At 42.6% G+C, this 12,533-nt stretch overlaps 1 long non-coding RNA gene across 1 annotated transcript in view; it reads left to right on the plus strand.

Moving 5' to 3' along the window:
* The first annotated feature begins 3,618 nt into the window (after nt 1–3,618).
* The window catches only part of LOC106147069, a 39,414-nt gene continuing 30,499 nt past the window's right edge, over nt 3,619–12,533 (plus strand). Inside the window, exon 1 of the long non-coding RNA XR_001231785.1 lies at nt 3,619–3,891. This is a non-coding gene — a long non-coding RNA (uncharacterized LOC106147069). The remainder of the gene's footprint in view (nt 3,892–12,533) is intronic.

A 12,533-nucleotide genomic window follows, 5' to 3' on the forward strand; every position in this document is an offset into this window, starting at 1 on the left:
CCCTCTGGAACTTTCTAGGTTCCCACCAAATGAGCCTGCACTGTGTTGGATCAAAAGTTGATCAAAAGTGATCCCATTCTGCACTTCTCTCTTCCCATCCTCCTTTCTCTGCTGTATCATCCATTTCTCATCCACCGTTTGTCCTATATCAAAAATACCCACTCAACCATAGCCCAATAACTCCCTTGTTGCAGGAAAAGTCCATCTGGATGTCTCTCCTTAACTCTACACTTGGGTGCTCGTCCCTCCCTTGCTCCACTCTGCCTTTCAAGAAGCCCAGTCATATCCATGCAGCTGTTAGGACAGCTGTCCAAGGATCACCTTTCTCAATCCATCCAGGTGCTGGCAGCCAAGACCTCTAAGACACCTTTTTCCATGCCCTTTGCTTCTTGCCCTGTCCTGCCTAGTCCAGGCTGGGCACCGTGGGTCTCAGTGTTCAACTCTCTGTCCTAGGTTGTCACCGTTCTTCTGACCAAGTGAGGATAAGTCCCATGATCTCTTGTAATAATAGTTCACAGAACTCAGGGAAACATTTTCTTACATTTATTGATTTAGTGTAAAAAGCATGTTGCAAAGGATAAAAATAAACAACCAGAAGAGGTACACAGGATGAAGTTTGGGAGGACCCTGCAGTATAGTGGTTTTTATGGTAGCTTCCTCATTGTGGCACGATTGATTATTCACTCAGTCTCCAGGCTTTCTCTTCTCCAAGGAGGATGGAGGTAAGGCTTAGAAGTTTCAAGCTTCTGTGCATGGCTTGGTCTTTCTGGTAACCTCCCATCTAGGAGCCCACCTAAAGTCACTTCATTAGAACAAGTCACTCCTATCATGAAGGCCATTCTGAGAGTTTTAGGAGCTCTGAGTTAGGCACCTGTGGCAAAGACCAGATATTTATTTCCTGACTACATTACATCCTCCTAGTTTACAAAATGGTATCTATTTTACTTTTCCCAAGAGTTGTTTCTATCGGTCAGGTCCAAGGGGAAGAAGATAAGAAAAACCACTTCGCTCCTTCCTCCAGATCTTAAAATTTACAAATTTTACATTGGTACTATCTATTATCAGGTATACTTCCTCAGTTATGCATGCAGTTTTTGTGTGTCTGTCTCTGTCCAATTGTGTCCTGAATGCTGCATAACTAATGCTACACTCAACATGCTCAGCTGTATAATCACAAAATTCCCCCAGTTTACTTCTTTACAGCCACATCCATCACTATTTGCATCCCTGATACCTGACTAAGCTTTTCTCCCTATGAGGTGTGAGTCACACTATGGTGAAGGTTTAAAAAAATTAGTACGCTGAAAAATATATTGACATTTATCACCCTCAAAACACTCCCCCTCATATTGAGCACATTTATTTGGTAGTAGTATTCACCAAATTTTTGGTTATACCTCATAACCATTCTCACAAAAGAGAACTTCCAGAACAACTTCAGAAAATGGCAAGAATGATGGGACAAATGTGTTCCCAGTGAGGGGTAGAATTTAGAGGGGAAGTAATGGCAATATCTTTTACTGCAATACATTAAAAAAATAAAACATTCACTGTACATTTTGATTGTGTCTTGCATAATTGCATGATTTCATGACTGCTGTACAAATGGACTCATGCAGGTGACTTCTTTTGAGATTGGTTCTTTTCACTCTACATGATGTCCATTGTGTTTATCTAAGTTGCTATGTTTATCAGTAATTCATTCTTCTTTACTTCCGACTGCATAAGCGGTCAGTTCTTGAAGGATTCCTGGGTAATTTTTAGCTTTTAGTTATTATCAGTAAAGCTACTATGAACATTTGTTTATAAGACCTGGAAAGAAAATATATCTTCATTTCTCTGGAAGAAATACTCCAGAGTACAATGACTGGGATACATGATATATGCATGCTTAGCATGATAGGAAACTGCCAAACTGTTTTCCAGAGTACATGGGCCATTTTTCACTATCCCTGGCAAGGTAGGAGTGAACCAGTTTCCTCATATCCTTGCCAGCATTTGATGTTATGATTTTTTTCATTTCAGTCATTCTGATATATGTAATAAAATTTCACTGTGGTTTGAATTTGGATTTCTCAAATTTCTAGTGATGCTGAACCTCTTTCCATTGCTTATTTCCCATGCAGGTATCATCTCTGTTGAAATTGCTCTGTGTGCATTTTGTTCATCTTTTAAATACATCTTTCTTATTACTGTAAGGATTTCAGGGTTTTTATACATGCTGGATACAAGGCCTTTGTCAGATATATGATTGCAGGTATTTCACATCTGTGTGTAATTTGTTTTCACTCTTTTGACAGTGTCTTTCACAGAGAAGTTTTTGATTTTGTTGAGATGAAATTTATAATTATTTTTTCTTTTTGGATCATGTTTTTGTGTTAGTTTTAGGATTTCTTTGCCTACCTCTAGGTCCCAAAGATTTTCTCCAATGGTTCATAGCTTTGTATTGTTTTATTTACTTATTTATTTATTTTTGTCTTTTTGAGACAGGCTCTCACTATGCAGTTCAGGCTGGCCTTGAGTTCACTTTGTAGCCCAGGCTGGTTTTGAACTCACAACAATCTTCCTGCCTCAGCCTCCTGAGCGCTGGGATTACAGGTGTGCACCACCACACCCGGCCTTGCACTGTTACATTTAATTTCATGATTCATTTTGAGTCAGTGTTTTATAAAGGGTGAAGTTTAGATTAAGCTTATTCCTTCTCCTTCTCCTTGCCTCTGTCTATCCTTTTATTCTAGCACCATTTATTGATGTCTGACTTGCCTCTATAGAATTAATTTTTTTATTTTATTGATAATTAAGCAAGCATATTTATGTTGTGATTCTTCTTTGTGATGCTTCATTGGCCTATGTGTCTATCTCTCCCTTTGTGAATGCCACACAGCCTTGGTTACTGCCACTGTGTTAAGTTCTAACATTGGAGATGGTGATTCTTCCTACTTTATTCTTTCTTAATGTTCAAAATTATTTCATTGAGGCTCTCTTCCTTTTCATATAAACGTTAGAATAAGGTTATTCTACAAAAAATCTAGCTGGGAGTTTTGTAGGACTTGCAATAAATGTATAGCTCAATTTAGGGAGACTTAACATTTATACCATGTTGATTTTTCAATCCATGAATATATCTATGTAAGTGTTTAGGTCTTCTTTTATTTTTCCATCAACACTATGATTTTTATTATACAGATCACACTTACATTTTGTTAGAATTAAATCTAAGTACTTTGTTTTCTTCGAATCAATGGTAAATAATATTGATTTTTTAAAAATTTCAGTCTTTACCTGTTTGTTGTCAGTACTATATAGAAATGCAGTTTTTTTCGGTGTGTGTTAGGTTTGTGTCATATCAATTTATCAAACTCATTACTAGCCCAGGAGTTTTGCTGGTGGTTTTTGTTGTTGTTTTGTTTTGGTTTGGTGTTTAAGATTACTTGGGGTTTTCTACATAAGCAAGTATGATGTAATTAAAAGTTTATAATTTGCAAACTTGTCTTTCAAGTCTATATTATGTTGTCTTAGTATTTACTAGAGAAACAACTATAACACAAGATATACAGATGTGTAAGAAATTGCAAGATTGGCTTATGATGGTTAGTCACAGAGTCAGATGAGGAAGAGTGCTGAGGGTGTATACTCACTGGAGACCCAAGGATTCAGTCCAGGGTATGGAACTCACTGTAGTGTCCCATGCACATCCATACCAGGAGGCCAATGGATCTGAGGCAGAAGGCAGAAGAGTCTATGAAGGAAGGCTGCAGGATCTGCATTGGAAGCCAAAGAGTCTGCTCCGGGAGCCAGGAGATGACATCCAATGTGAAGGCAAAGAGTGGAGCTCCTCTGAAGAAACAGAAGCAGATCCATCCTTCTTCACTTCCCCTTTATACTATCCAGGTGAGGAGCCACCCCAGCGTGGTCTTCTTCATCCAAGGGTGTGGAATTGCTGAGCTAATTTAGTTAAGCTTCTCTTAACTAAACTTCTTAAGTTGACACAATCACTCAACCATTATGGTTGGCCCGTACAGCGGACCACAATCTCCTGCAAGGTGTTATAGTGCATGCTGAAAGGAAAGAGCAAAAGACAAAAATGGCAATGAAGTGGGGATCTGGGATGACCAGTGGTTCACAGGGAACGAAAGGACACAAGGCAGCCAGAGCCTTGGTATTTATTAGACACATTCACACTGAGGAAAATGCTAAGGGGATTACGACTGGATGTGCTAGATAAGTGGCTAGGCAGGCAAGGCTTGTGAAAGTGGAAACAAAGCATTCTTGCAAAAGGAAAAGAACAACCAGATCTAGGTTGTGTTTGATGAGTGGCCCATTTTGTAGTCAGTTCTGGGAAGGAATTTTCTCTGGAGTCACACAGGCCTCAGCAGAAATGTTATTTCATATTTTAAACCCACAGTCACACAATCCACTTATCGGGGCTCAACTCTGGCTGTTGGTGAGGAGCAATGATAGCCCAACATGCCACCCACTAGGTTACATGAAAGTGTGTACACAGCCTCAGCCAGATTCCTAGAGAAATCACCTCTATACAGCCTGCACGGTTCACAAGTAAGTATAACACATTTGGGTCGGGGAAGGGGAGATGTGGCAGTCCTCCACAAACCATCATAATTATGTTGTAGATAAAAGTTTGCAATTATTGTACCATAAACACTTTAAGGGTGGGCAGGGTTAGTAGCTTCTATGGTCAAAGGTCAATAAGCAATGAATCACAGATTATCCCCAACTGAAAATGGTTCAACTTAACAATTTTCTAACTTTACAATGATGAAAGAGTAGGCATTCAGTAGAACCTGGACTTTAAATTCTGAATGTTGATCCTTTCCTGGGCTAATGGTACATAATACAATACTCTTCTCTCACAATGCTGGGCAATGGCAGGTGCCTACTTTCCCCTATGATCATGAAAGGAAACAACAAACTCTACAGTGTACTGTGCGGCCAGAGTTTTTAGATACAGATATGCAATAAATTGTATTAGATGTTCAACACTTTGTCATAAAGTAGCTTTATGTTAGATGATTTTGCCCAGTGCCAGACTAACATAAGTATTCTCAGTCTTTTTAAGGCAGCTTATGCTAAGCTATAGTGTTCAGTACATTTAGTGTATTAAGTACATTTTCAGTTTGCAATATTTTTATTTCATAGTGATTTTTGTTCGTTTGTTTTCTGGTATTGGGGATTGAACCCCAAATGTTCAGACTGAGCACACTGCTGCACCTCTCACCACACCTTTTATTTTGAGAAAAGGTCTCCTTGAGTGGCCCAGCCAAGGCTTGAATTTGCAGTCCTCCTATGTCACCCTCCCAGAATGCTGGGATTACGAACTGCACCATTATGCCCAGCCTCCTACTGGGTTTATGTGATGTAACACCATCATAGGAGGAGGTGGACATAAAGGTGTATATTGAGGAAGATCTACATAAAGAAAATCCACTTTTTTGAAAATCAGTAGTACAGCATAAAAATGTATTTATGGAATGTTTCTTTACTCACTAAAGTGTTTCTTTACTTACATAGTGAAAAAGCCTTATGGAGGTCCAAAGATGACTGTATCCTGAAGTTTCTCTTTTTTTTTTTTTTTGTTTTTCTTCTGGTACCAGGAATCAAACTCATGACCTTGCACTTGCCAGGCAGGCGCTGTGCCGCTGAGCTAAATCCCCAGCCCCCGATGACTGTATCCTGAAATAGTCATAGCACAAACCCTAACTCAAGCAAAATAAAAACAATTGAGATGTCATCTATTGACAAAGCCACAGAGGTGATGCTGACACTACTGTGGTTTGTCACTCACATTCATAGTGGGAAGAAATGCACAACTGTAGTTAGAAGTTAGTGAAAAAGGTGCAGTACTTTCCCTTCCGGTCCTTGGAGGTCAAGACCCTTCCCACCAAGCTCAGGATGGGACTCAGTGGTACATGCAGAAGTGACAATGGTGTGCACTCATGATGCACAAGTGAGACACTTCACACGAGTGGCAGCTGCACCAGATGCTCCCAGCTGGGAAGGACACCACTGGGCAGGTCCACCTTCTGCATTTCCCCAAACACTTAGCCTCCTCTTGAAGCCCTAGTAATGTTCATACTCCCTAACTATCCAGGCCCCTTCATCCCTGCTGTCTCCATCTCCAGCCTCGGTGGAACCAGTGGACACGGGGTGTGGAAAGCACAGGCTGAACTGCAGGTCCAAGAGACAAGGAGCGGCTCACACTGCCGAAACTCCTTGTGATTAGAAACAGCTGGATGGAAACATATGAAACATACCAGGCCGCCTGGTTGGCTTCCCACGCAGATGCATGCAGAATCAAGAATTCCAGGACTGTGGGAAACACTCTCTTTTGGGGAAGAGCAGAGGCACATGTGGCCACTGCGCAGAGGGCCGGAAAGAGAGTGAGGCAAGGAGGGAGGCGAGCCGCCACATTCCAGCCTTATAGACAGGGCCTTTTCGGGGCTGTGCGGTAACTGACTGACACCAGGTAAGACGTGCTCAGAAGAGCCAGCTTTCCTTTGCTGGGAAGGTGGAGCCTCACAGTGAGGCCAATGAAGTGGCCTCAGGTCAACCCCCAGATGAATAGACTTTCAAAAAACTAGGGAGTAACTTGGCTGAGTTCGGAATAAGACACTTGATGGATGGTTACCCTGAGTTCACTGCATTTCTAGCAAAATCTGCCTAAAGACGTGAAATGAAATACTAGAGAATAGATTGAAAATGAGGCAGAGAGGAGGGGGTGCACCCAGATCAAGTCAGAGAGCAAGCAGCATTTTGGAAAGAGATTAAAGAACTTACTATCTTAGTTTTGATTTCCACAAGCCTGAACAGTGCAACTGGACAATTTTTTATGGCTCCCTTCAGCCTCAGCAGATCTCATCATGGGAGCCCACGGAGGAATGTCCCTACATGCTGATCTCACTGCCACCTCCAGCCACCTCACAATGCACCTTCATGCTGGGTTCCCTCGGGAATCCAAGGCACGGCCTGTATGGCTGCCTCCTTGGTCTTGGCTGTTGTACCTGCTACTGCCTGTGTTCCTGTGCCCTGGAGGCTGCCTCGGCCTGTGCTTGGAGCTGGAGGGATCTCGAGGCTCTGGGGGAAGGAGGTACTACGGGTGCTGGTTGCCTCCACATAGGACTGAGTCACCACAAGCTCACCTTTGCTGCAGGGCACTGGCTGACACCAGCAGCTCTGACCTGGAGTGTTCCTTATCAAAGCATCCCTTCCCCTCTTGGATGCCTGCAGCTGTGTCAACCTGGAAATGTGACAATTCAGCCACCGGACTCTGGCCCAATGGGAGAAGCTCAATGTGAAGTTTCTGTCCAAGACTCTCTTCAAAGGGCCACTCAGAAAAGCCATCCCTCTGTTGCTGTCAGCCTGCTCTGGCTACTTTCTTCTCCTTGTCTGCTCACTGACCTGTATCATCTGTTATGAGACACAGAATTCTTCACAATCTAATGCTGTGACACTCAGACACCACCAACATACAAAAGGTGAATTTCAGTGTCACTGTAGAAACAACTGTTCTGTCCTTTGTGTTGGGGACTCTAATAGGTATAGTTTAATTGATACCTGGTTGTTTCTCTTTCTGGAAAGTCACATGGTGATGGAACATTGAAGGGAACAGTTGTTTTGCATGTATGAGCTTGCCTGGGTGTACATGGCCTAGTGATGAATTAAAGGTGGAGGACCTGGCACATCTCCTGTGCCTGACTCTAGTGGAATTTCTTCTACTGAAAACCACCAGATCACTTCCAACAAGAGGCCATTCAGATGAAGCAATAGACTGAACACAACTGAAGTGAAAAGAATGGATAAGGTGATGGTTTTCTTCAGGATGGCATTCTTCAAAATTATGCTGTCTGTCCCTGTGGTGGCAAAGAGGTCAAGGACTCAGGAGACTGTGACGGAGGCACTTAGCACCAGTCACAGCTGCCAAGGACAAAGCAGTCAGCCTGTTTAGAGTCTCCCTCGAAGAAATCCAAGAATGAGACCTCCAGCTGAGTGTGGTGACATGACTGTTTAGTACAAATCTGTTGTTTTTGACTAGCTGTTTTGACTGGGATGTTTTTGACATTCTTTTCCTATTTTTAAATAAAACTGTTTAAAAATAGTTTAATAATTTTTGGTGCTGGAGGTTGAACCCAGGGCCTCACACATCCTAGATAAGCATTCTATCTGAGCTGCACCCCTGCTTATTTTAATTTTAATTTTATCTTTTCTGATAATAGCATGACTGCCCCTACCCCACACCATTCCACATAGTTTTGGAGGGGCTGCCTTTCCTGGAGGTAGGCACCAGAATGCTACCTCTGCCATGCTACCCCGCCTTTCCCCAGGTAGGCCATCATCTGAGACAGCCTGAGGGACATTTCTCCTGCGTGACAAAGCTACCTGCAGTGTCCAGGCTCCTGCCCTGTCCCCTCTCAGGCTAAGTGTTCCCACCTCTCCGCTGGTCTTATGAGAGACCCAGTGTTCTTGGGGTAAATGCCCACTCTTGTCATGTTTAACTTGACCACAGTCAGTTTCCTCTGCCACAACCAAAACATCCCAAATGGAAAAAATTACATTATGACAGAATATGTGAACTTAGAGTAGAGTTGTCTTGTCTTAGCCACTTTCACATCACTGAGCCACAATACCCCACACCCACAACATAAGCAGGAGAAGTTTATTTTGGCTCACCATTCAGAAGTTTCAGTCCATGTTCTCCCACATGGTGGAAGGGCCTGGGCAGAGAAAAGCTACTCATGCCATGGTGGTCAGGAAGCAGAGAGAGAAAGGGTGAGCCATGGCAGGGGTGTACCCTTCTGGGTCATGCCCCAGTAATCCACCTGTCCTGATGGGGCCCTTCCTAACAGCAAGTCAGCTCTAGAGCCACTATGAGTTAGTCATCTTTCAAAAGCCCCACCTATGAGCACATGAGGCCTTTGGGGGACATTTATGAGCTAGACCATAACATCTCTTTTCTCCTAAATAGCTGTTATTAAATTGATGATGATGTCCCACCTATGAGCACATGGACCTACAGAGTGACATCTAGACAAAAGCCATAACACTTGTATAAAATCCCAAAGGGCAGGGTTTGGACAAGCTTCTAGGTAGCTGGACAGTTAGAGGGATGTTGCACAGTTAGATGATGTCCCCACAGAGGGTTAGAAGTGAGCAAATACAGGGTTGCTAGACAGAGTTTAAACTGGAGGTTCTAGATCATGTTTTGAGGTACATTCAATAATCCTCTGGCCCTGCCTTCTCCTGTAGACACGCTCCATTCTGCTGCTTCCAACAAGGCTCTGACGTGACTGAGCATCCCATTTCACCAGAACTGTGGCAGGGGTCCTTGCAACTGAGTCAGGAAGTCCTTAGCCTCACACCTTGGGATGTCCCCAGGGGAATCAGGGTCTTCACAGACCCCTGGATGGCAGTCACACTTGTATCCATGTGTGCATCATTGCAAGGAATGTGGCTATAGCTTTGGATTTTCAAGGAGGCCCTACCTGAGGCCTATTGCTTAGAGTGAAATCCTACAGCACTTCCTTTGTGTTCACGAGCCCAGATACAACACTGGTGTCTGCTGGTTCATTTTCTCCACTGCAGACTATAAAGCCAGTGAGGACACAGGAAAAATCCTCCTCAGGTTCTCCTACACACTCACTCAGCAAACAGCACAGAAAATGTCTGTGGCCAAACGTGTGAGATTTGTTCCCCACAGCAAGCAAGCAGTCGGTTCTGTAGTGGACATCAGCTAGGTGTCCCGTAATTTAATTCTACTGTAGCACTGTCTGCTGGAAGAGAAGTCAGATCCTACAAGGTGAGGGCTCAGTTTCCAAGACTGCTCCCATGACCCCCATCACAAATCCCAGCTTGTTTTATCTATGCTTTTAACTGATCAGCTGTAAATCAGTGTTCCTACAACATGGCCTGTCCCCGGGATTGATTAATTTGCTTGAGCTGCTCACAGCACTCCAGGAAACACATTTATTACAAAGGCTATAGATGAACAGTCAGATGGAAGGGATGCATAGAGCAAATTTTGTAAGAAAGGACATGAAGCTTCCATGTCCAGGGACAAGATGGGCCAAAATTTTCCCTGAGCATCCACCTGTCCAGCTACCTAGAAGCTTGTCCAAACCCTGCCTTTTGTGATTTTACACAAGTGTTATGGTTTTTGTCTAGATGTGACTCCATAGGTCCATGTGCTCATAGGTGGGGCTTTTTGGAGGTGGCTAGATCTAAGGTGTGCAAATATAGACTATGGCCATATGATAATAGGATTAGTCCAGTTAGTGTACTGTTCTTGGTGTGGCTGAGTGGACTTAAGAAGACAGAAGCCCCATCCTGGGTATGGATGACACCAACTAATAGGTTTGTAGCCTTGATGGAATATGAAGGGACAGAAAGAAGGCAGGCTTGCTGGTTCCTTCCTCCTGCCGACCCTGCCATGGACAGTGTCTCCTCTGCAATGCCCCTCTGCCATGCTACCCTGCCTTGGAACCAGCTAACTATGGACTGAAACCTCTGCAAACTGAGTTGAAATAAATCCTTTTTCCTTTGACTTGTGGGTGCTGGGTATTTTATCCCAGCAATGAGAAAGTAACTAAGACAGCAGGTGTGATTGATGACTTCATTGACCATTGGTGATCTACTCAAACTTCAACACCTGCCCTCCTCTTCCCTGAAGATTGGGGTTGTGGCTGAAAGTCACAGCCCTGGAATTGTGCTGTGATCTTTCCTGCAACAAGCCCCCATCCAGAGCCTGACTGCCAGCCAGCACACAAAAGGCATTTATTATTTTGAAGAGTCCAAGAGTTTTAGAAGTTGCACACCAGGAATCAACAATAAAGACTAAATATATAGAGTCAACCAAAAACTGTATATACACTTCAAAAACACTTGCATAAATATTTTAATATTAAATTTATTGATATGTCATTATATTAATACAAGTTACTTTTTGCATCTGCAATTATAAGAAGTGCTCAAAGTTGTGGTCATTAGCATCTAGACATTTATTTGTATGGTGAACTGCTGCTTGGGTAACCTTGGTCATTAAGATTGCTGTACATAGCCAGGCATGGTGGCACATGCCTGTAATCCCAGCACTCGGAAGGCTGAGGCAGGAGGATCATCGTGAGTTCGAGACCAACCTGGGCTACAAAGTGAGCTCAAGGCCAGCCTGAACTGCATAATGAGACCCTGTCTCAAAAAGACAAAAAAAAAAAAAAATTCCTGCACATGCATTTCCATTTTCTTCTCTAAAGGTCAGCAGTGTAGTGGGTTTTCTGAATATATGACATACTTTAGGGTCCCCCATATGAGAGTAACACCATCAGTTGAAAAAAACATACTATTCTTTTTTCATCATGCTATTTTTCTTTTCCTGAAGTGTGTATAAATTTTTTGGTGGACTCTACACATATATAAAATTGGTCACAAAATCAGTGGTTAGGTTCAGTGTTGACTTTATGGGGAAATTTGATTTGGTTCATAACCAATTCAGTTTGCAACCAGAAACATGGAAAGAATTAAATTCGTGGGGGAAAAAACCCTATATATAAAAAACGATATCACAGCCAGTAATTCCAAGGCATTTGTAAGTCTTAAAATATGCTGTGGTGTATCATGATTTTGATACAGCGATGATATCAGAACCTTCAAATATGATATCATGGGGATATTCTAACTCCTAACCTGTTAGATATCTGATATGCTGAGTTCATGTTCTCTAAAATCGAAGAATGAATTGTAGGAACAATGGAGGTTAAGAGTAGGAAGTATTTATTGTGAGAAAGAAAACTTCTGAAACAGCAACAGAGGGTGTCCTGAGTCTTGGGCAGAAGGGGGACAGAGGATCCCACTTCTCAAGGGAAGTTTTATGGAGCACAACCTCATGGGTACTGTCTTGGTTACTTTTCTCTCATTGCTGGGACAAAATACCTGACACCCAAAATTAAGGAAGGAAAGGTTTATTTCACTTACAGTTTGTGGAGATTTCAGTCCATACTTGGCAGGTTACAAGGCAGACTGGCACATGGCAGAGGGCTATAGCTCATGGCGGCCAAACACAGCAACAAGCAACAAGCACACAACGGAGGAATGGCCCCAAGCAGCCTCTTTCTCTCCCTTACATATGCAAACTATCCACCCCAGGGTGGGTATAGCTCTCACACCCATAATCAATTAAACTCTAAAAGCCTGCCCCATGACCGCATAAGGCTTTGGGGGGACACACAGACACAACCCATAACAGGTATAATGTGGGTTACAGTTATGATCAACCAATAAGATTATGAATCTAGCTGCTTAGGTAATACTGATCCAGTGGGGAAGCAAGTCACATAGCAAGCAGGCATAGAAAGAATAAAGTGCTTCTTTTTTTTTTTAAATTTTTTTTTATTTTAAAGAGTAAAAGAAGGATAACATAATAATAGGGGGGGCTTACCAAATTACAAAGTGGTAGGAAATTATCAATGGTTATTGTTTTACATATTGTTATCTACAAGATAGTTTCTCAGGAAAACAAATAGACAAAT

Source organism: Chinchilla lanigera, unplaced genomic scaffold, assembly GCF_000276665.1.
Source record: "Chinchilla lanigera isolate Chin_1 unplaced genomic scaffold, ChiLan1.0 scaffold00114, whole genome shotgun sequence".
NCBI lineage: Eukaryota > Metazoa > Chordata > Mammalia > Rodentia > Chinchillidae > Chinchilla > Chinchilla lanigera.